The 24,197-nt window shown below is 50.3% G+C and overlaps 1 protein-coding gene across 6 annotated transcripts in view; it reads right to left on the reverse strand.

The window, feature by feature from the left end:
• Positions 1-24,197, reverse strand: part of Tenm4 (teneurin transmembrane protein 4) — a 707,062-nt gene that overhangs the window by 483,875 nt on the left and 198,990 nt on the right. For all 6 annotated transcript variants that reach the window (XM_023716613.1, XM_023716612.1, XM_023716611.1 and 3 more), the window contains exon 3: positions 5,663-5,763. The gene's annotated coding sequence lies outside the window, so the exon portion shown is untranslated. The remainder of the gene's footprint in view (positions 1-5,662; positions 5,764-24,197) is intronic.

Raw genomic sequence — 24,197 nt, forward strand, 5'->3', positions numbered from 1 at the left:
TGAAGGCTTTCCCACTCCCCCTGAAGGCATGGTACAGAAGGCTTTCCCACTCCCCTGAAGGTGTGGCACAGAAGGCTTTCCCACTTGCACTGAAGGCGTGGCACTGAAGGTTTTCCCACTCCCCCTGAAGGCGTGGCACCAAAGGATCCCCCCCCGAAGGTGTGACACAGAAGGCTTTCCCACTCACACTTGAACATGGTACTGAAGGCTTTCCCACTCCTCTGAAGGTGTGGTACTGAAGGCTTTCCCACTCCCCCTGAAGGTATGGCACTGAAGGCTTTCCCACTCCCCCTGAGGGTGTGGCACCAAACATTTTCCCACTCCCACTGAAGGTGTGACACGGAAGGCTTTCCCACTCACTTGAACATGGTACTAAAGGCTTTCCCACTTCCCCTGAAGGTATGACACGGAAGGCTTTCCCACTCACACTTGAACATAGTACTGAAGGCTTTTCCACTCCCCTTAAAGCTTAGCACAGAAGGCTTTCTCACTGCCCCGTACTCGTGGCAAGAAGACTTTCCCATTCAAGCTTGAACATGGTACTGAAGCCTTTCCCACTGCCTCTTAAAGCAAGAGGAAGGTTTTGCTAACTGATCCCTAAATGGCCTGGGATGGGGTGGGAGATATCAGGCACTAAGGCCAGGGTCTCCCTAGGGCAGTCAAGCTTAATTCCAGAAGAATTCTTGCTACTTCCCCACTGAAACTGCTCCTGCTTCACTCCCTCTCCACTGGATTCACAAGGACTCCCTCCCTGCTCCTGGGGAAGTCTGTAGTCAGGATCTCGCCACTGTACCAACAGTTTTCAAAGTGTGGTACAGGGATCCCTGTGGGTCCCCAAGACCCTTTCAGTGCAGCCAAAACTATTTGTTTTAATACCATGCATCAAGTACTGCTGCCCTTCTTATTCCCTTAGAGTGTTCAGGGAGGTTTCCAGATAGCCCAGATGCAGACACATCTTCTGGTAGCCAGGGGCAAAGAAAGTGGCATCCACTCCATTTGTGCTTTTTCAGAGAAATCAATTTTCATAGAAATGTATTAATATTAATGTAAAGACTTTACTATTTTGTGTTAGATAAGTTGCAAATTACAGTTTTAACACTGTTTTCACTGATAATAACTGTGACAAACTCAATACAGAAACAACCCATATAAACAAAAGCCCTTTCGGTTCTTCAATATTATCAGAGTACAACAGGGTCCTACAGCCAGAGAACTGCTGCTCTGGACAGGCTCTGGGAAAGGGCATGGGGCAAACAAAGGTACTTTTCTGCAATTTCTACCATTTATTAGGAAAAAGGCCTCTGGGCAGCCTACCCCTGGCTGAACACTTCTGTCTAAACCTAATGTTTCCTGGTCACTATCTCTTCACTTCCCCCTGAAAACTGGACCAATGGCTCAGTGGGTCCACAGGCAGATCAATCCCCTGACTCACAAGGGATCAGCAAAGCCCTGTACCCTGGCTCCTTTGGGGTGACCCTTTCTCCAGCCTTGGGGGTTTGTATCAAGGGGCTTTCATAGCAGAAAAGCTGGGCCCCACAAATAACTCACTTTCTACTTTGTATTTTCCCTTTGTCTAAAGATGTTGAACATTTAAAAAAAGTGTGTCTTTGGCCATTCTGTATTTTTCAGAGAACTGTCTATTCAAATTCTTTGCCCAATTTTAAATTATGCTATTTGTCCTGTTGCTGAACTTGTTCTTTATATATTCTGGATACACGTGCCTGAGCAGATATCTGATTTGCAAATATTTTCTCCATTTTGTGGCTGTCTTTTCACTTTTTTGATGTTCTTTGAAGCACAAAACTTTTTAATTCTGAAGAAGTCTGATTTATCTATTTTATTCTCCCTCTTCCTTTCTACATATGCCAAACCTTTGGCTAATTCAGGGTCATGAATGTTTACATGTACTTTTGTTTTTCCTAAGAGTTTATAATTATAACCCTTGGGTTTGGATAGACAGTCCATTTTGAGTTGTTCTCTATATAGTATGAAGAAGGATCCAACCTCATGCTTCCATGAGGATTCCCACATGTTCTACCATTACCTGTTAAGGAGAGAACTCAGTGTCTCTGCCTAGTAGCCTCAGGGATTCAGGGGACTGCCTCACAGAGTGCTGACAGTATTTAATGAGATCCTGAGGAAAATTCCCTGCGGGGCCCTTGGCAATGAACAGTCAATGTCTACAACCAAATGGGTGGACAGTAGATCTATAAATGTCTGAAACACTGGTCACTGTTACTATTATCTGACCAAAGCTTTTCCAACACCAAAGGCCTATGGACCCCATAAGCTTGTCACAGTGCCTGTCCCATCCTAAGGCAATGGTTTGCAAATTTCTTTCCCACGAACCCCTTCCCTGAGTGGCCTGATCATCTTTTTCTTTTCCCACCTTGCTTTTTGTTTTTCTTACTTTCTACCTTAATATTTGCATTAAACAGTTTTGGTCTTCATTAGCTAGGTAACTTTGAATCCTTAAGCCAGTCAACTGCTCTTTGGCAAGGGGTTGGAGAGGCATGGATGCATGAATGAGTCTGTAAGTCCAAACCCAAATTAAAGATTGTAACATGAAGCCTCCAGGGCAGCCTGAGCTGGGTGTCAGGGCTGCCTCTGTGCAAGGCTAGCTCAGGCTGTTTGCACCCGCTGCGCCCTTCCCACCCGGAGACACATTTTTCCATCACATCTCCCTCCTCCGTGGTGTCTGCAGCACCTCCTGACTTGGTTTTCTCTCTGAATCTCATTAGTGACCCATTTGCCTCCTCGTCCTGGTCTCCAAGGCAGGCGGTGAGCAGGAGGTGGCAGAGTGGCAGTGAGGACTCCTGCAGCCTGAGTGTGGGTGAAAGGGCCATGCAGGGGGCAGGTAGGGGGACCTGTGCTGCAATTCCAGTGGGGCTCCAGTGGGCACAGCTCAGGCCAGCAGAGCACACCTGGGTCCTCACTGTGCTGTGGGAGAGGGAGGCTCAAAGAGGAAGCACTGTTCCTGCCCCAGATGAGATGATAATGCCTGCATTTAAGGCACCGCAGTGCCTTCTGCCTCCCAGGCAGGAAAAGGATGTAGTTGGGAAAAGGACTTGAGGGATATCCCAGGAAGAGCACACAGCACTGACAAAATAACACTGAGATCCAGTATTCAGTTATTAGTTCACTCACTCACTCACTCCACCTGTGCTCACGGAGTACTTGAGGGAGCTCGGAATAGTGCAAAGTAAGACCCTGATCTCATGGAGAGTATGATCAATGGTAGCAGTGAGGAAGAGATAAACCTACCTAGAAATGTACCATGTAGATAAATGTTGTGTACAAAACCTCAGACTGCAGTCTCAGGGAGGCCTGGGCAAGGAGCAGCGATCGCTCACAGGGGTGCAGGAAGGCCCGGCCCTCACTGACCGCCACTGCCCTGGTCCTTTGGCCCAGCTGTGCTCTGTGCACTTGGACAGTGATTTCTAGTCTCTTTGCTGCTGTTCCTCAGCTGGAAGAGTCTTTCCCTAAGACTGGAAATGGTCCATGCTTTGCACCATGAAGCAGGAGGCTCGCAGAACAGGAAAGAGGCCAGAGCTCGTGGGGTGCCATGGGAGGGAGGGTCCTGTGAGTGCTGCAGGTGTGAGAGGCCCTGAGGTGGGAACACGACCTGGGAGATGCTTCCACAGATGCATCCTTGCTAGATGGTGGAGCAGAAGGAGCAGCAGAGCTACCGCCATAATGCAAGGCTGAGGTGCTGGCTGTAGTGCTGAGGAGGGGTGAGAAGAGATGGATGGGTACCAACGCAGCACAGAAGACAAGGGGCAGAACAGCAGGCGATGAGACTGGAGAGACAAAGACATCACACATGCACGTCCTTCCAACATTCCCCAGATTTTCTTCAAAGAAGAATCTGCTCCTGCTAAGGCTGAGAATCAGCGGCACCCTTTCAGGCTTGACTCCTTCTATCTAATGCTGTGCAAAACATTCCCCTTCCTCCCTTGACATGGACAAGGTTAGCAAGCCCAGCTCTGGGCAGCAGCAGCATGGGGATGATGGAACTGCTCTCTGGGCTCGTAGGGGTCCCTCTGGTAGATCTGAGGGCTGGGTCCCTAAGTTGTGACACACACACAGGACACTGGGGAACCAGGGAGGGAAAGCCCATGCCAGACAAGAAGAGACCACATTTCCTGGGCTTCAGTGGAGTGGGAGTGAAGGGGGATCATCAGCGCTCCCTTACCTGGCTGAGCCACACGCCACTTTCTTCTCTTATACCTGCCCCATGGGGCTGCAGGAGTTAAGTGGATTTTATCAATCGGGTCGTTGGCCCAGTGCCTCAGCAAACATGACTGTTTTACCTGTCTCTTTCTGTGAAAAGCTAAAGGTCTTAAAGGATCTAGGGAGGAACAACATAGAATAGAGCCCCATCTATCCCCACGGGGAGCATCCATCTGTCGCAGCAAGCAGCGGCACATTCTTCAGGCAGACAGAGAGGCACCTCTGCTATTGTTTTTTGCTGGCCTATGGTGACTATTCATTATGCCTTTGGTGAACAGATGAATGATGGAGGAAGAGGTGATGTAGGAACCAGGCCTCAGCAGCTTTTAGTTGTGAGACCTTGGACAAGAGCATTAAAGTATCCAAACCTTAGTTACTGAGTGTAAAATGGAAATGACAATATCTACCCTGGCAAAGACAGGGAGGGCTCATCAAATAATATGCATGTCTTTCTCACAGTCCCCAGAACTCTAAAATAGGACAAAGTCTGCAGGAATCTCTCCGACCAGTGGACTATGTACGACACCTGGACTGAAGCATTTAATGGCCAACAACATCCAGCTATCTCTCCCTCTGCTGCAGAGAACAGGGTGGCCATGAACTCCAGGTGGTATGTTGATATCACAGCCTGGTCCCTGAGGCCCTAGGCAGAGCGGAGCTCCTCACCTGTCGGGTTGCATGTACAGCACGGACAGGAAATACACCCAGCTGAGTGAAGCCACTGTGATTCTCGAGTAAATGTATTACTGCAGCACAGTGACTCCTCACAAGACGCACACTTTCCCTAACAAGATTGCTCTGAGGCCTTGGAACAAGCAAGCGCGTAGTAGGTCTCCAACTCAGGGTGCCCTGTCTCCATCCTTCCTGTGCTTCCTCACCCTCCCCACTACTGCCTCTGGGAACCATTCTGTCTAGCCTGAAACACTGTTCCATTGCCCCCAAAATGATCCAGGAATTTCCTACTGCTGTGATTTTTGTTGTTCTGCACAAATATGAAGAAAAGCTTCCAGAGAACCACTGGCCTCAGGGCCACATGCCTCCCTAAGCCTCTCCTCACTTCTCTCGCCGCTTCCTCAGCACCAGCTCCAGGTCCTTCATTCTGATTTTGTGGACCTGACAGTGGCCCTGATGACCAGCACTGCAGTCCTGGACTGAGTTCTGCTTCACTACTGTCAGCATTCCCCTGATGGGCAGAGGACCTCTGCTCACCCTGCCCTCCTACTACAGTGGCTGCCAGCTCAGTGTCCTCTGCCCCCAACAGTCCTCTGCATCTGGGCCCTGAGGAGTCCACTGCTGTTCCTGCCCGACTGCCCCTTCATACACCAGAAGCCCCCAACCAAACACCGCATGCTTTCAGATCCTAGGATGCATCTCTCACCAGGACAGGTTTGCAACGGAGGACTGAAAACCAAGCAGAGGAGGGACTGACCTGGCTCCATGTCAGCATGATCTGAAGAGTCTGCAGCATCCTCGGGCCCTGCAGCCCTGTCCCCATGCCATCGGATGCTGGCGGACAAGGAGGAATCCTTTCTGTTGGAGAAGAGAACAAAGACTGGCCTGAACCGGGTGGTAAGACTGCCCAACCTTCCTGTAGACTTCCCTCTAGGAATGTCAGTGGAGCACAGAGCTGCTCTTGCCCCACAGTGATGAAGGGAAGCTGATAAGGGCCTAAAGCCCCACACAACACTCTCTGCAGCCTCCAGGGGCTCAGGGGTGCCTTCCTCCCATCCGCATCTCCTGGGCAATGGGACTAACTCGTGGCTCACAGTCATCGCATGCCTGCATGTTCTTTCAAGGGCAGGGGCTGCAGACCAAAGCCCTGCAAGCAGGTATGCAGCATGGGTTGGGGAAGGCAGAGACGGAGCACTGTGTGGAGAGGCTGGCTGTGTGCTGTGATGAGGGTGGAGGGGGCATGGCCACGGGCTGAGAGCTACTTCACTCTCTTGGGTGTGGATCCATGACGGGCGCCAGGCTGCCCTGCGATGTACAGGACTGCAGTCACCTGGGCAGGCCTCCTCACACCGCCGAGTCTGTCCTGTTCCTCCTGCCTACTGCAGCCTTTGGCAAATCACTTCCTGTCTTGAGCTCAGGTCCTCATCTGAAGGAGGAAAACTGAACTGCACAGCATACTGGGTCCTTTCTGTCCCTACAACTACGGATCTAACTCATGGCAATATCACCAATAGGCAAGGAGATGCCTTTCCACTGAAATGGTTTGTCAAATACATGTGGCAGCAGGGTCTCTCACACTCAAAAGGAGGGTTCTGAAAGGTACAAAGGTTTTAAGTGATGTGCCTCCAGTCACTCATTTCAAGAGGAGGAGCTGGGATTGCAGCCCAGGCCCTCAAAGACCAAAGCCCACGCACTTTCCTGGTGCCACACACCCACTGATATGCAGTACGCCCTCTTGTACAATAGACCACAAGCTACGGAGTGGGCAGGAAGGATTCTTTAGTAATCTGAGGTTCTGTGTGTGTGTGTGTTTAATTTATTACCTGAGAAGCTCCCTGAGTATGCATTTGGCAAATATACCTACACACTTAGCTAAGAAGCCATTATTGTCTGATTACTGTCACTATCAGGTAAGGGATTACTGGTAATTCCCATTAAAATTTTTTTTTCTAGGTGTGAAATTTTGCTAGCTTCAAATGCATTTCATGTGTTTCTTTACTGTAAATCCTCATTCTAAATAGGGAATGAAAAGGAGGAAAGAAAAAAGGGAAAAATATATATGTATATACACAGGATAGCTTGGATCATTGCACTGCTGACTTTTGCTGCCCTACAGAAAGGAGCCACCAATGTTTGAATTTTGTTTCTCTCTCCTTTTTAATTTTCTATGTTTTGACCAATCTCACAGGCTTGTCTCTGGTAATGTTAACAACTAAGAAGATAGCTATACACAATACAACCACAGCCATGGTTGAAATCCTATCCTTTGGTGAAATTCTGTATTGTTTCTAACGTTTGTTTGTTTGTTTTCTATTTTTGTATTTGCTTTAAAAATCAAAACAATGAGACAGGGAAAGACTATTAGGCAGGCAATTCCCTCCAGTGTCCTCCCTCCGTCCTCTGCCCTCTAGGCAGGGCTTGGGCTCGCCAACACCCTTGGAGGCAAAGAGATGATGGTGCCAGGGAGATAGCTCAGTAGAATGAGAGCTTGCCTGGCAAGCTCAAAGCCCTGAGTTCAATCCCAGATTGAGACAATGGGCAGGGACAGCTCTGGAGCAAAGGCTGTAAGTAAACCCAGAAACGTCCTTATAAATTGTACTGTGTTCGAGATAAATACCATGTATTGAGATTATAATTACTATCATAGCATCTCAAATGAACAATAATGGCTGCTGTACTTTTAATTTCTCTTACTATGCCATGTTCACTCGAAGTTCATTCCCCAAAACTGAAGGAGAACTAGAAACTATCCTGCTCTGCTGTAGGCCCAGACCAAGGGGCAGCGCCTCCCCTGTGACTAGGACCTAATCTGTCAGCTTTGCCCCCGGCTTGCTGGGGTCCCACTCAGATCCACTGGTTTGCCTTTGATGCTCGGGGGGTTCAGCCAGTCATGAAATCCCTCTTAACACCCCAGCGTCCCAACGGAAGGCTTCTGTGTGGGCCTGTCACCCATACCTCAGCCCGCTCTGTGGGAAGCAGCTGCAGAACCTTAGCTTCCACCCTCCTCCCCTCCGTCTTGGCCCTTGGCCTCCACCCCTCTCCTGACGCTCTCCATGTTAGCTCCCACCCACACTCCTCCTGCTTCAGAGTGCCTCCAGTAAGCACTAAGACAGCTGGTAGTAGGGCCCAAATACATGGGTTGCTGACAGAGTTTTGCAGTATTTATGTCCAGTGCTGGTCCCCATGAGAACCTGGCACTGAGGAAGGGATGCAGCACCCATTCATTCATGCGCTCACTTTTTCACTCATATATTGATCGTGAGGCGCAGGATACACTGGGGACTCAGCAACAAAACCGCTCTTCAGAAAACTGGCAAAGCAAGCAATGTGTGGTGACTACAAACTAGAAGGGTTGGCCATTTCTGACAGAGTCTAGTCCAGGAGAGTGGACAGAGACAATGCTGGGCTGAAAACCCAAAGGGGACTTAACTGCATAACGTGTTGGTTATGCGTGGCTTCGCTCCACAGGTGACACTTGGTGTGGACACTGCCCAAGAGAGGGCACAAGAGCACGGAGAAGAGGGTGTGACAAAGGGCAGGTTGGCTCTCCTTCACCAGTATGTGGGCCACACACAGGGGAGTAGGGGACATCAGAGGAGAGCTTCACCAGGCAGGTCCAGATCACCAGCTTGGACAGTGGCCATTGGTTAGGAACAGGTAGCCACTGAGAGCTGCTGAACAGGGATGCGGCCTAACTGGAGACCTGCTAAGAAAGCCCACACTGGCAGGGCTGGCAGTAGCAGGGACTGGGAGGGGTGCCCCAGAGCAGGAAGTTCTGGATCTGAGATGGTGCAACAGGCCCTGAAGGGGCCAGCAAGGGTTCTGATCCGATTGCACTGTGAGACTTGCAGATCAGGAAAGGCAGCTTTGGGAGTGCCAAGCTGCTTGCCCTTCACCCCGCAGCGAGGAAGCAACGGAAACAAGGTCGCCACCCCGCTCTTCCTCTTCAGTGAATCCTAAATCATGCTGTGGCCACGCACACAATGCCTGTCCCGGTCATACCTGCCCTCTGTGTGCGGGCACCTCCTACTCCTACTTGCTTTAGGGCATGTGCCACACGCTTAGCTCCAGAGCTGCCCTTGGGGGAGCCTGGGTGGAGTCAGCACTCAGAGTTGGCTTTCCTTGGCTTCTCCCAAAGAGACCACTCACGGAGATGCTAGGGCACTCCTGCAGCTGGGTCCCAAACAACGCTGCCCACAGCTCCTTGCAGTACACTAGCTCAGGAAACCATGTTCCTTGCTGGGGAGAGCTCACCGTCTCAGTTCCCTTCCTGGCTAAGACAGGAGCAGGGGACTGGGACACCCAGAACAGCTTTTAGTCCCACAGGAACCTGCGAGGTCACGCAGGATGCCAGGAAGGAAGCCCACACTTCTCCGCCAGACCATAGCCCTTCGGCCGGAGGCAGAGCTTGACGCTCAGGGAGGGCCCGCGCTCACCATGCACCTGCACCGGAGGGGGGCTTTGTGCGCAGCTGGAGGTGGTACGCTCATCAGATGCTGACCACTACAGCCTTGGGATTCCCTTTTTTCTTTTTTCTTGAGTAGAAAACAGATGTTCTCATTCTAAACACAGAACACGACACAGTCATGCTGTATACCAGGCAATCAAGGGTGCCTATTTTCAGAGAGGAAGCCAGTGTGGGACAGGAGAAAACTGAGCAGGCCTTGGTCTCCTCTCAGCCTGTGCAGCTTGGGACAAATGACCCAGCTTCTTCTGTCTGCTTACTAGCAAATGGGAGAAAAATAATGGAGCAGAGAGAGTAAGCGCCGGACCCCACGCCCATGCATGGTGCGGGCAGTGTGAGGCCTCCTCCTGTTGCTTGATGTGTGACACTCTGGACGTTCATTTTCAGTGAGCTGGCCCTGCTGCTCACCAAGTTACCAACTGAAGAAATGAATTTTGGGAGGAGAGAAGGCTAAGCCCATAGACAGCTGCTATGCCCTTGAACTGCCCTTCTGACCAGTGTCTGCTCACGACATGTGCCCATGTTGGCCTTTCCAGCAGGCCAGGAGCTCCTGGAAGAGTGATCACCACCTCCCAATTCCCAGGGCATGTTCGTCTTGTTCCTCACTGACTGCCGCGGGATCCCTACAAACCACAACCTGCAGCTCTGGGGTTTTCTCCTCCCAGCCTGGCTCAAGGAGTGACTTTCGCAACACCTTCAAGAACACATTCAATCCTCTGAAATCCATCTCATTACCATGGAAATCATTAGCACAAAATACTTCACCTTGTTGCTTTGCTAAGAGCTTTGGTTTCTAATCCAAGCCAATTATACATGCCAACGTCGTTGGTAACATCTTAATAACGCCAATCCTCCCAGCTCTCTGAACAGAATCAGACCAGGTTGAGCGATCTGAGGCTGATGCAGTTCCGAAGTGGCTCTAATGGGAAGCATGGAAACTGGACTGAAACTCCCTCTTGGGCAGTGTGGCTGACCCAGCACGGTGCCTTGGGTCAGCACAAAGGCTCACTCGGTGAAGGTTAATGCTCCTCTCTTACTGACTCCAGAGAAACGCGAAGCCATAAAACTTGTTGCAAGTAAACAGTGAGAGAAGATTCACCACATTCTTGAGTTCATTTACAATATGGATTTTTTTTAAAGCTTTGGTCCCTATGGACAAAAAGAGGCAGGTTATTTCATTTTAATTATGGCAGCTGCAGCTGCTGCTTGTGGACCCCAAGACCAATTTTCAGATTGCAGAGGACACACACACATGCACACCCACACAAAACGCACTCAGAGACCCAACCACACAGATAAAACAGCACTTCTTTCAGAGAGTGTCAGTGGGGTGGAAAAATCTGGACTGCCTGGCTACCAGCCCTGGGCGGGAATCCCTGCGGGCGCACCTCATCACCTTCCCCTGCCCTGCTCTCTGCCCTGAGCTGTGAAGAACAGCTCCTGAGCTCCGCCAGTAATGGAATGCTCCATGTTGGGCAGCTGCACATTTTTAATGTACACATGGGGACATAAAGGCAGCAGATGGCTTTATGCAATATTCCTATGAATTTTTAACTGGGTGGCCTCTTTCATGAAGGCATGAAGAGGGACTCTGCAGGTCCTGCAATCTGGGGGAGGGGGCAGCCAGCTCCAGACCAGCCCTAGTGAGGCATGTCTGTTTGCTGGTGCAGGAAAACTGGGCAGAACCCATCTGCCATTTTCTGATTTGCAGATTGTGGCCAGGCTTCTATTCAGTGTCCTCCCGTGGTTCCTTTTGTGACCTGCAAGAGCTTCTCACTGTCAGCCGAGGCAAGCTGTGGCTCAGGAATCCTCCACAGATGCACTGCCCAGACCTGAACTGTGGGCAGCTGAAGCACCTGCAGACTGGTGCTGCTGCAGAGACGCCTGGCGGCGAGGTCTAGGAGAGCAGCGGGCTGGGTGCGTTGGCACGTGACTGCCCAGCGTGACAAACATGCCAGCTCACACAGGAGAAGACTGCGTTTACAGGCATGCGGAAACTCTGTCTACCAGCATGGCCTCGTGGGAAACATTGGTTCTCAACAGCCGAAAGTGCTAAAAACAATCGGGTAAAGTCTTGGTATCTGGAGAGAGTTTCATCGGTTTTTCCAAAAATTGCCTTTATCTCACTACTGCCCACCTTTACAATCTTCAAAAACACCATTACAAATTCTGCAATTTGAAAGTGCAGGAGAAAATACACAGGCTCGTTTTTAACCACCAGCATCTTCTCAGACTGCAGGCCTTGGTAGACTGTGTCCTCCGTCTAGGGACAGACCCTGTCTTTCTGTGGCCAGCGTTTCCACGAGGCCACTTTGCTGTGCTCAACACAGCTAACTGCACCACCACACACAGTCACTAGGCTGGGGGGTTCTATGGCCAGATTCCGGGATAACCTAACTGGCGGCCATCTGCTTCCTCCCTGCAGAGCATCACACCACCGGCGCCACTCCTCAGATGTAGTGAGGCCTTTCCCTTCCTGGCTTGAAGCCCATGTGGTTCTCCCCTTGTCTTCAGCAGCCAGCATGGCCCCGCTGCTGTGCACTCTCACCGACGACTCTAGGGCGCAGTGTTTCAGCACCTCACCTTCTTCTTCCTTGTGGTTTTTCTTTGGCCTGGGATCCCCAGATAGCCAGGGCAGCACCCTACTTTTTCAGGCAGAGCCTGTCACTCTCCTGGGAAGCCACTTTTCAGTGTTTCCATCCTAGGTTGTGATCCGTGTTCTTTGCCACATTTCTGCCTCTTTCTCTTCTAGTGGGATTGCACACCCTGATGAGGCCATGTGACAAGCTGCAGCCACCGCTGTAAGAGCCGCATCACTTCCAGGTGGATGATTTCATTGCCAATGCAAGACCCTTCAGCGCTCTTTTTTCATACTGGCACACAAAGGGCAACTGGGACAGTGTCTTGGGGCTTCCGGGGAACTGGCATGAGTAGAAACTCCCCCTTTCCTGCCACTGTGGTGTAGGCAGGGTTTGCAAGGGAATATCTATAATTTAGGACACATAATTTATAGGATTATTTAATAACATTAATCCAAAAAGTCAAATGCAGAACAGTGCATGAGACCTGTGCATGCACCAGAGCCCCAAAGAATTCAGTTGAGGACCTGGATCCCAAGGCGATGTCCTGGACAAATCCAGCTGGAGGCCTGGAACCCATGGATAAGCCCTGCATGAGCCCAGCTGGAGGCCTGGGGCCCACAGATGAGCTCAGCAGGAGGCCTGGGGCCCACAGATGAGCTCAGCAGGAGGCCTGGGGCCCATGGATAAGCCCAGCTGGAGGCCTGGGGCCCACAGATGAGTCCAGCTGGAGGCCTGGGGCCCATGGGCGAGCCTTGCATGAGCCCAGCTGGAGGCCTGGGACCCATGGATGAGTCTTGCATGAGCCTAGCTGGAGGCCTGGGGCCCATGGATGAGTCTTGCATGAGCCCGGCTGGAGGCCTGGGGCCCACACATGAGTCCAGCTGGAGGCCTGGGACCCATGAATGAGCCCTGCGTGAGCCCAGCTGAAGGCCTGGAACCCATGAATAAGTCCTGCATGAGCCCTGCTGGAGCCCTGGGGCCCATGGGTGAGCCCTGAATTAATCAAGCTGGAGGCCTGGGGCCCATGGGTGAGCCCCGAATTAATCTAGCTGGAGCCCTGGGGCCCATGGGTGAGCCTTGAATTAATCTAGCTGGAGCCCTGGGGCCCATGGGTGAGCCTTGAATTAATCTAGCTGGAGGCCTGGGGCCCATGGATGAGCCCTGAATTAGTCCGGATGAAGGCCTGGGGCCCACAGATGAGCCCAGCTAAAGCCCTGGGGCCCATGGATGAGCCCTGCATGAGCCCAGCTGGAGCACTGGAGCCCACAGATGAGCCCTGCATGAGCCCAGGTGGAGGCCTGGGGCCCACGGATCAGCCCTGCATGAGCCCAGGTGGAGGCTTGGAGCCCATGACAAGGTTTCATGCAAGTCTGTATCCTGGATCTGCACTGGGAAGGCCTACAGGCCAGTTGTGGAAGCTGGAAAGTCTGTGCCAATGGGTGAAGGGACTGTGGCAGCAGGCTGAGGGATCTGCACTGAGTTAGTAGGCAGTGCTCAATGTAAGAACCAGAGCTCCCTTGGAGTAAACCACAGCCAGCCTCAGCAACAGTGAGGCCCTCAGTTCCTCCAGCGATGAGAACAGCTGAATTCATATCAGGAAAACCAGCGTGACCAGCTTCTCCGGGAGGATCAACAATGCACCATCTTCCCCTCTAGTTCTCCTTTCAAGCTGTTGGCAAGAATTGTCAGCTGGGCCCTCCAGGCCCAGCACCGCACAACTCGGTTTAAGTGGGTATTCCATGCTGACTGTGAGTTAATCCACTACAGACCCCTGGAGCCCACTGAGGACATAGAATTAGAGAACAAACCCTTGGTGACTAGAAGTCCCTGTAATTTGCACCCAGTTGATCTGATCAGGCATGTGGGATTCAGGAAAGCTGGAATTCAGGGCTTGGTAATCCTCAAAGATGTGTTAGTCATACTTCAGGGCCTCTGTTGCCCTTGAGGAGATCAAAGTTCAATGACAGATGTACCACTTAGAATTCTACCTTGAGGCTTTTGAAAAAAGGAAGCAACACAGAATATAATATCCAGTAGTACAAACTCTAAAACTTAAGCACTATGGTACTTGGGTACTGTGGGCTGGATTGTGTCCTTCAACGTAGATATGCTGGTCTCATCATGTCCTCAAGGGGTCTTATTTGGAGATAGGATATTTACAAATATATTCAAGATAAATGAGGTCATTAGAGTGAGCCTTAAAACAATGTGCCTGATGTCCACAGAAAAAGGGGCAAATTTGTATACAGTAGCCTGTGTGCACACAGGGAGACCTGACAGGGAGACTGCAGTCATGATGTTAGGAGCCAAGGACTTGCAGAAGCTGGGAGCGAAGCCTGCACACGCTCCTTTCCAGCCCCTTCAGGCAAGCAGCGCTCCACTAAGCCATCAGACTCAGACTTTCTGCCTCCAGTGTGATGAGTTTCTGAGTTTCTATTTTTTTAAGGGAAAGCTCTTCCCCAGAGAGAGAATGAAGCACACAGCCTAAGAGGAGCAGATCAGAGCTGCAGGACTGAACCGCGCTGGCTGAATGCAAGCTCCCACCCCAGTTCCCCCGCAACTCTGTTTTCTCTGGCTGATGGATTCAACTCCTTGTTGGATTCTGTACAGTGGTCAAAGTCTCTCTGTTCTGAGAAGGTGGGTCTGCAGAGTTCTAGCAAATTAAACCAACCACCTTACCTAATATTGTGATTAATATTTAATAATTATCACTGCCACTAAAGATAAGAAGTACAGTAACACGCATGGCTCCATGCTGGATTTGCTAGACTGAGGACCAAGGGCAAGCAAGCCCTACTTCAGATGCTGTGCAAACATGGCCCCGGAAGAGAGAGGCTCGGAAGAGAGAGGCCCAAAAGAGAGGGACCCCGGAATAGGGGGGCCCCAGAAGATGGGGGCCCCAGAAGAGACGGGCCCTAGAAGAGAGAGGCGCTGGAAGACAGAAGCCCCAGAAGAGAGGGGCCCTGGAAGAGAGAGGCCCCGGAAGACAGAGGCTCTGGAAGAGAGAGACCACAGAGGACAGAGGCCCCTCCTGGCTGGCTGCAGCAGCCTCCTGTAATCCTCTTGGTGCTTTCTTTAATCCAGTTACAGCCAGAATAAAATCTGAAAGGGATTTTCTTTCACACAGTTATGGCTTTCTTCCCAATCTAAACACCAGTGCATGCTTCACCCCCTGAAATGTTTTAAAACACAAAACAAGCAATCCTAGCTGAGACTCTTCCTCACATTGTAGGGGGTTTTCTCAGTGCATGAACCTGCAGGCCTTTGTGCTCTCTGCTCTGTCCTTGAAGTTTTTCCCCACAACCACCCTTGGCCTACCAGAAGTAGGGCTTCCAGTACAGAGGAGGAGAAGGGGACTGGAGGTGCAGCAGGCTCAAGCAAGAGCTGAAGGCCCCCAAAGCAGTTACCAGCCCTGCGGAACAGGCACCGCACAAGGCCTTCACAGCCCAGGTGTGGCTGCGAGTGACGTACAGGTTAACAGTTGGTCTTACAAATCAGGCCTGACAGGCTCGGACAGCCTCTGGGGCTGCCTCCCTCCTAAGATGAGCACAGCCATATGTCTGGAAGATCTAACAAAACAAAAGGGTTCTCTCTGTCCTCCAGAGAAATGGGAATTCCACGAAGGAGAAAGCCTTGGTGACTACAGCATGCTACGGAGTACATGGTCCTCTCCCAAAGTAAACGAGAGCTGTGAGCGTCTGCCATTCTAGCCAGGAAATTGGATAAGAGCACAAAGCCTTTAACCAGCTGTTAATTGAAGAAGTTAGGAGAGTGCAGGCATTTTCTGACATGGCTGGGTTCTTATTCAGCCTTGAGCAAAGGGGATGCAGGATAAGAGGTCTAGAAGGACACAGAGCGAGGCTGTCTGCTCCCGATCAGTCCCCGCACTGCCCTACTCTGTTCATATACAGGGAACTACATTTCTCAGGCTCTCTTGCTTACTGGAATCTGGGACAGTCTTGCTAGTGAAAGACCTTGATGGGAGTTGGAGGTGAGAAGACAGTGGCTGGTCTCTTTCTTTCTTTTGTTTTGTCTTGGGCCATACACCCAGCAGTGGCTGTGCGACCTCTGATGCTTCATGCCCTGACAGCCACCCAGTGGAAATGGTTCTCACGTCTGCTAGAACACCCCAGCTGCTGGGATCAGGACACACTAGCTATCCCCCCAGCCGAGCGACAGCAGTGGTTGCCTGTTGTCGAGTTGCCGGCCTCCGTGCAACTTGAGCCTGTACTGCAGCAGTCAGCTTCTTGGCTGATTCAGCTGTGACCAATTTCCTGAATTAAATCCCTCTACGGAGAGACCTGAAGCGGCTCCTGCTTTCCTGCACATATCTGAGGTAACAAAGACACTGACAAGAACCTGCAGGTGGAAGTGCTATTCTGCTGCAAGGGCGCAGACTCTTTCTGAAGGGTATGCTGGGCAGGGGGCGCTTACAAAACTGACCACAGCAGTCAAGCCTCAGGAGGAGACACTAGGGGGCCCTGTGAGGTGGAGAAGCAAGCCTGACAGGAGGAGGAAAGGACCCACATTCAGGTCTTGGCATCCATGGGGGTGTGACTTGAGTGTTTGTTTTTTTCTTTTGCTGTCAATGGTAAATGAACATGGGAAAGGTCAATCACTAATCCAGCTCCACTGAGAAACTCTGGAATCTTCTGGCAGCCCAGGGCATCCTGCCTCGTGGCAGGGAAGCCAGGAATTTAGTTAAAATGAGATAGACCAAGCAAGACATCTTCCAGCAGAGGCAGTGCAACATGGGAGCCTTTGTTGGATGTGGCCAGCTTGTGTCTTGTCTGTGTGGATCGCAACAACAGCAAAGAGCTGATGTTGGTCCTCCCAAGCTCAGAAGGTACAAATATCCTTTCTCACTGAGAGGAGAAGGACACAGGAATACAATAAGGAGACATTTTAGTGACTGCTGGGAGATAGGCCATCCTTTGGTAGTGAAAGAGAATGAAGGTGTTAAAAAAGTAGTGTCCATAAATAGATAGCTACAGTCTGGGACTGAAAAGAAACAAAGGAAAGGAAAAAAATACCAGAAATTAAGGTATAAAGCCTTGCAGGTTTTCCTTGCAGACGAGCCCCTAGGGTGGTGGGCCAAGTTCATTCCCACGGCCAGGACGGGGGCTCTGGGATTCCCGGCACATTTGGTTTCTGCCTCTGCTCAAGCCCTTGTCACAGGTGGCTTTTTATGGATGACCCAAGTGTCCCAGACCAGTGACCCCACAGGAACTGAGGGGACCACCAGGTGCAGAACAGCAGCGCTATTAACGACCTGCGGCATACCTCGCCTCCCTGGAAACCTCATCGGTCCCAGGGACAGAGCCAAGGCTGAGGCTCTGCTGTGGCTTATTCTCAGCCTCGGTGCCCACCCGGGTGGATGCAGGAGACGATTCTATCTCTGTGAGTCTGAACCACTGTTGGGAGAGAAATGGAGACAGAGAAGAAATTTCTCACCAAAGACAGAGAACCAAGGGGACTTGGGTGCTACAAGGCTTTGCCATTCTATTTTCTTTTCTAGTTTGTGTTACATCTCTTGCATTTTTTAAAATAAAAAGTTTTAGAAGTTATAAATTTACCATAAAAGAGAAGACAGGACAGAGTCATGCTGTCCCGTGTCTGGCTTCCCCACATTAACAACTTACATCAGATGGTTCCTTCGTTACCACTAAGGAAGCAAAACTGATGCATTAATATCCAGTTTATTCAGGTTTTTCTTAGTTTTTACCTAATATCTCTCTTGTTCCAGAAACTGATGCAAGACTCGCGTTATATTTAGCCATCACACATCTTCAGGCTCTCCTTGGCTGTGACAATTTGTCAGACTTGTGTTTGATGGCCTAAACAGTATAGCAAAGTATGAACAAGGGTTTTGAGCTGGGGTGATAGCTAGACCTGCAGTCCTAGCGCTCTGGAAGGCCAAAGCTGGAGCATTGGGAGTGTGAGCCTAGCCACGCAACTCAGTAATATAGCAAAACCCCATCTCAAAAAATAAGTAAGTAAATAAAAATTAAATACATAGAAACAAAACAGTAATGGTCTGGGGATGTAGTTCAGTATGCAGGTCTGGATTCAATCCCCAGTACTGGAGAAAGGAGTTTCTGACTGACAGTCCACTGTTGGACTTCGTCTAATGCTGCTTTGGGGGCTATAACACTTGAGTTTATAGATTAGGAGGTGGCCTTCAGTGTTTAACCATCAAGCGTGTCTGCACCCCTGCTGGGGTTACCGGTCAATGGAGTGGGCGTGCAGCTGTGGTAGACATCACCTGTGGCTGCCTTGCAGCTCCACGGTCGCTGCTGTCCTTGTCTGTGGAACACTGCAAAGTCCTCGGAGTCTAGCCACAATGTCCCTCTCTAGCATCGAGTCCTGAATCTTCCTCTTTCTCTCTTGCTTGTTTGCAATTTCCCAAACATACCCACACTTTCAGATCTTTTTTTTTTTTTTTTTTTTGCAGAACCAAGGATCAAACTCAGATTGTTGTGCTTGCCAGGGAAGTGCTTATTCTGAGCCATCTCCTTGGTCCCTACACTTTCAGATCTTGTTGCCAATATTTCTACCATCTCCTCTGTCCAAATGCCATTCCCTCTCTTGGCTGTCTACACCTCTCTTGGAAGTCTGAGTCTAGCACCAAAACTCTCCTTTTGAGAGCCTTTCTGAGCCACTACACCAAGCAGAACAGATCCCTGGCTTCTCTATATGCTGCACTATAGAGAAGTAACCACCCTAACCGCCGCTGTCCTTCCTCACCACCAGTCCTTCCTCACCACCCTAACTGCTGCCTGTCCTTCCTCACCACCCTAAGCACCACCTGTCCTTCTTCACTACCCTACCTGCTCCCATCCATTCCTTACTACCCTAACTGCTCCCTGTCCATTCCTCACTACCCTAAGGGACACCTGTCCTTCCTCACTACCCTAACTGCCACCTGTCCTTCCTCACTATCCTAACCACCACCTGTCCTTCCTCACTACCCTAACCACTGCCTGTCCTTCCTCACTACCCTAACCACCGCCTGTCCATTCCTCACTAACCACCACCCTGGGGCTCTCACATCCGACATTACCTATGGTTATAGTTTCAGTCTAAAATGTCCCCCAAAAGTCTTGTGTGGAAAATGAAAAATGAAAAAAAGAGAATGGAAGGAAAACTATGGAAAGAAAGCTTTTGGAAATAGTGAGGAAAGAAGGGTTAGGGGCTGGGGTGATGGCTCAGTAGAATAAGTGCTTCCCTGGCAAGCACAAGGGCCTGAGTTTAATCTCCGGTTCCGCAAAAAAAAAAAAAAAGTTGGAGGGAAGGGAAGGAAATGGGAAAAATAAAGAAGAAATAAGACACATATACAGGTACAAATGAATACAACCACTATGTATGACAAATATGTACTATCAAAAGTTAAGTTTTTAAAAATCTCATGTGTCCAGAGGTGGAGCTTTTAAAGGTGCTTAGATCACCAGCCCCACCGGTGGATTGGGCCACCCAGGAGGGCACAGCTAACTGTGCCCTTAGTAGGCAGGGCCTGGTTGGAAGGGGTGCGACACCCCAGGAATGTGCCACTGGGGTATGTATCCCTCTCTTGCCCTCCCTTGTACTCTGAGTCCAAGGGCTCTTGCCTGGCTTCCAGAAGAGAACGCTTTTGTACCACAAACATATGACCAGCTTATATGTGTGTTTCACTGTAGACATTTGGTTTAGAGCCCAGCAGAAGGCCCAGTGTTAGATTTTAAAGGTCTATGTGGTAGCAGCCACTTCCCACCCACCACCAGTCAGGTTGTTCTTGGCTAAATGTTGCAGGCTCAAAGGCTGCGGTTAGTTGCTGATGAAGCCATCAAGAGTGGTTATAGTTGGGCTTTACTCTTCAAAAGTACCGGGTTATCCAGTTGCCAAGCACCTCTCTGAGCAACCGCCCTCGCGCTGTGCAGACACCGATGTCCTTTTCTTCATTGAACATAAGTCCCCATGTTGGTCACAGGTATCGGTTGCAGTCCTGTGCTTGGGCTCAAAGCTGCCATGGCGCTAACCTCTGAGGCATACTGTCTCATCAACAGAAAGAGAACAAAAACGAGCTTCTCAGGGAGTCACTCTGAACTCCTCTGGGCAAGCAGTTTGGAAGCATAAAGGTGCTGACTAGAAAGAACCTGGGGAGCCCCCAAAGAGCCTCCTCAGGAATGGGGCTGAAGAACAGAGTCCGGATGAAAGCTCCCAAGAGGCCTTCACGAGGGCAGCGGAGGGATGGCATCCTGCTGAGAGGGGGACTCCCTGGCTGTCTCATCTGTGCAGAGAGCTGAACAAGGCCCTGCAGAACAAGGACCTTCCCAGCAAGCACCGGTTCTTACCCCGCCAAGCATCGGTAGCTCCCTCAGCATGTATCCCGGGCAAGCACAGGGCCCCAGCCCGAGCGAGCTCCCCAGGAATCTCCACTGTGGGGCCAGGCTACGTCTGATGTTCCACCTGGGGCTGTGCTCCACTTGCGCTGTCATTTGGCTGCTCATCTCCCCAACACTGTGAGCCCTTTCTTATCCAATGTGCCATGGGTCTTTAGTATGGCACTAATGTGGGCACTTAAGAAATACTGAATCTTCCACAAATATTTATTAAATAAGTGGAAGCTTAGATGGCTGGTTGGACGGATAAAATAAATGCTCCACAAAGCCTATCCATAACCGAATGGCAGACAGGCAGAAAGGAAGCCCGGAAGAGCTATGGACAGTGTGTGAACATCGAGATGAGAGCAGATGGAAGAGTTGGGAAGGGGGTAAGGGGCTGGGGTTGTGTTGGTTGATGGTCTTAATGGAACCTGTAAGTGGTGGTAGGAAAGCCCGAGGGTAGGAAAGTCTGGTGCAAAGAGGTGGGTTTCCCAGCCTGGGACAGAGCTGAGTTGGAGCATTTTATATGAGACAGGGACTCAAAGGCATGGATCATATTGATGAGGGGGTGAGAGGAGGAGGAGGAAGAGGAGGGAGACAACAGGAGGTAGTCTGTCTCCTGGGGCTGTAAGGGTGTTATAAGATGTTCTCACTCAATTCTGGGGCTCCTCAGGAAACTCTAGTGGGCAAACTCTGGCCAGAGACTGGGCTTACACAGTAAGCCGCATTCTCTCTGATCCATAGAGTCTGCGGCCTTTCAGGGCATGGGAGGGTGAGGAGGGGCCCTTTCAGGGTGGTTGATCCTGAAGTCTGACCTCCCTGAACTTCCTGAACACACGGCTTTAGGGGGGAATGCAATCACCTCTGGCATGACACTAATCCTATGGGAGGCTATTCCTATAGTGAGCGCACGTGCTCCGGAGTCAGGCAGACCTGGGTTCAAATTATTCTAGATCTGAAAGGACTTATTTCTAGAACATATAAAGAATTTTTTAATTTTAATTTTAATTTTAATTTTTTGGCGGAAGTGGGTATTGAACTCAGGCATTGAGCTTGCCAGGCAAGCACTTATTCTACTGACCCATCTCCCCCTGCCCAATATAAAGAATTTTTAAAAATCAAGTCCCCTAAATTCAAAGACCCAATCCAAAAATGGGCATCTGAGATGAATACACATGTCTCAGATGAAGAAAAACAAATGACAAATAAATACATGAAGAAATGTTCAACATCATTGGTCATTCACAAACTGCAAATTAAAACACCACTGAGATTCCATGTCACCCCAGAAAGAATGGCTAACATCAAGAAGTCAGCCAACAACAAATGCCAGAGAGGCCCTAAGGAAAAAGGAACCCTTCTCCGCTGCTGGTGGGAGTGTACACTGGTATAACCTTGGGGAAAATCAGTGTGGAGAGTCCTCGGAAAACTAGGACTGGAGGTGCCGTTTGACTCAGCTATTCCCCTTCTAGGTGTTTTCCCAGAAAGAATTGAAAACATCATCTGGCAGCAATCTATGCGCACCCATCGGTCATAGCTAAATCTTGGAAACAACCCAGATGCCCATTAACTGAGGAATGGATAAGGAAGATGTGGTATTTTTATACAATGGAGTATTGCTCAGTTATAAAGAAAGATAAACCCAAGGCTTTTATAGATAAATGGATGCAACTAGAGGCTATACTCCTAAGTGAAATAAATCAGACCCACATGTGTAAACATCATACTGTCTCCCTGGTGTAAGAACCTGTAAAAGTAAATAAAATCTGAAAAGTACAATAGATACTGTGAAAGGGAAAGAAACTGCTCAAAAGGAAAGAACAACTGGAAAGAGGGAAAAAAGAAAAGAAAGAAGGGGAAAAACATGTATGTGCATATACACAAGATAGCTAGGCTGATTGTTTTTTGAAGCAGTTAATGGTTAAAATTTTCATTTTGACCAATTTCACATACTTCTATCTGGCAATCTGAACAACTACTTAGAAGACAAGAATGTACCATATTACAATCATTGTTGAACTCCTATCCTTTTTTAAAAAATGTATTTAGTACAGGGTCTACAAGGTCTGGATTGGACTCACAGTGATCCTCCTATTTCCAGCCTCCCAAGCACTGGGATTACAGGTGTGCGCCACCACGCCCAGTCTCAGTGGCTGTCTCAGGGTGCCCCGGGGCCGAGGCCAGCATGGCACGCCAGGGATCAAACCTCAGTCTCTGCACCTGCCTAAGCAGGTGCTTTAGTCCACTGAACTATCTGGCTGGCCTCATTTCTAATGCTTTGTCTATAATTTTTAAATTCTCTTTAAAATAAAAATAGTTTAAAAAGAATAATTTGACACCAATAAATTTGAAAAATTAAAAAAAAATTCCAGTCTGCTACTCATCAGCCAAGCACCCCTGGGGAAGGCCCTGCGTTTCTCTGAGCCGGTTCACCCATAACATGCGGGCGCCCACAGCCACCTCAGACTGAATGTCGCCTGCCTATGCCCGCTCCCGTTAGGTCCTCTCCCTTCTAACTCCTGGTTCAGGGTCTGAGCGATGAGGAGGAAGCTGCTTTAAGGCCGATTGCCAAGCCTTCGCCGACTCGGGCTCGCTCCACCGAGCTGCACGCTCGCCGCCTCCCACGCGCACACAGCCCTGCCCGCTCGCGGGGCCCAGGGCTTGGGCCAGTCACTACACATTGGCTCAGGCCCCTGCTGCTCATCTCCGCGCACAGGGCCCAGCATGTCGGTCGGTCGGAAAGAGCGCTCAGAGGAAAGCCAGGGCGTCACAGCCCCTGGGGCCCACGTGCCCGCGCCCGCCGCACGCCTTCCCCGGGCATTCTCAGCGCCTCCTCCCTGCTTGCTCATCTGAGCGCTTAATGGGCTTCACCCTCTTAAATGACACCTGCTGGAAATGTAATTGTGCACATAATTGCTACGTGCGAATGGCGGCCCGCTTGTTTCTCAACGCTGTGATTCCCTCAGAGAAGAAGCACGCCCTGAAGGCCCTTTCCTGGATCCCTGCTGAGGGACCACACCGAGCTTTTCCTCCACACAGGGCAGCTGGCCAGGAGGACTGGCAAGGAAAGATCAAAGCACCTGCGGCCCCATTAGGATTTCCAGAGCCAAACAGCTGGCTCTGGGCTCAGTCCTGACGCCGGGGCCTTGCCATCATGCTAAGGGAAGAATAAAAGCCCCTGGTGGGACATCCCCCCAAAGCATTCCAGTTGGGTTCCTAGAGGCAGAGCTGCTTGCAGCAGAGAGCTAAGAGGGATGTGGGCTTGAGGCTGGGGTTGGGGGTGGCCCTTGCTGTCTCTCTGCTCCTTCTGTAGCCTGGTGTGACACAGGTACCAAGGACAGGGAAGCTTGGATCTTACCAATAACACTAAGGACATGAGGTAGCATTAGTAATAATCGTCTTGCTATAATGGCTGACCAATGGGGCTCAGATCAGGACAGTTTGGAAAGGGAATAAAAAGGGACTGGAAGGCTGGAGACACTGCCCTTTATGCTAGCTTTGTGTAAATGCAAATACACAGAGACATGGGTGTACATAAATATACAGATGTACAGACAGATACTAGGGTTGTTAAATCCAAACACTGGCTGTTGGCCTTTTGCTCTGTGGAAATGACTTTCATCCTGTTAGCATCCTCCTGGCAGACCCTCTCAGACCCTCTCTTAGCTTTTTTTTTTTTTTTTTTTTAGGTTATCTGAAGTCTCTGGATAAGAAGTAGAGTACCACCTCAGTGAGCCCAGCACCTGGGAGGCTGAGGCAGCAGCTCAGGCCTAACCCGGGCAACACAGTCACTTATTGACACCTTGTCTCAAAATTTAAAAGTGGGTGACAGACAAAGGGCTATATGCAGCAGAGTGCAAAGGCCTGGATTCAAACCCCAGTGTG

Source organism: Octodon degus, unplaced genomic scaffold (assembly GCF_000260255.1).
Source record: "Octodon degus isolate 3935 unplaced genomic scaffold, OctDeg1.0 scaffold00049, whole genome shotgun sequence".
Classification (NCBI taxonomy): domain Eukaryota; kingdom Metazoa; phylum Chordata; class Mammalia; order Rodentia; family Octodontidae; genus Octodon; species Octodon degus.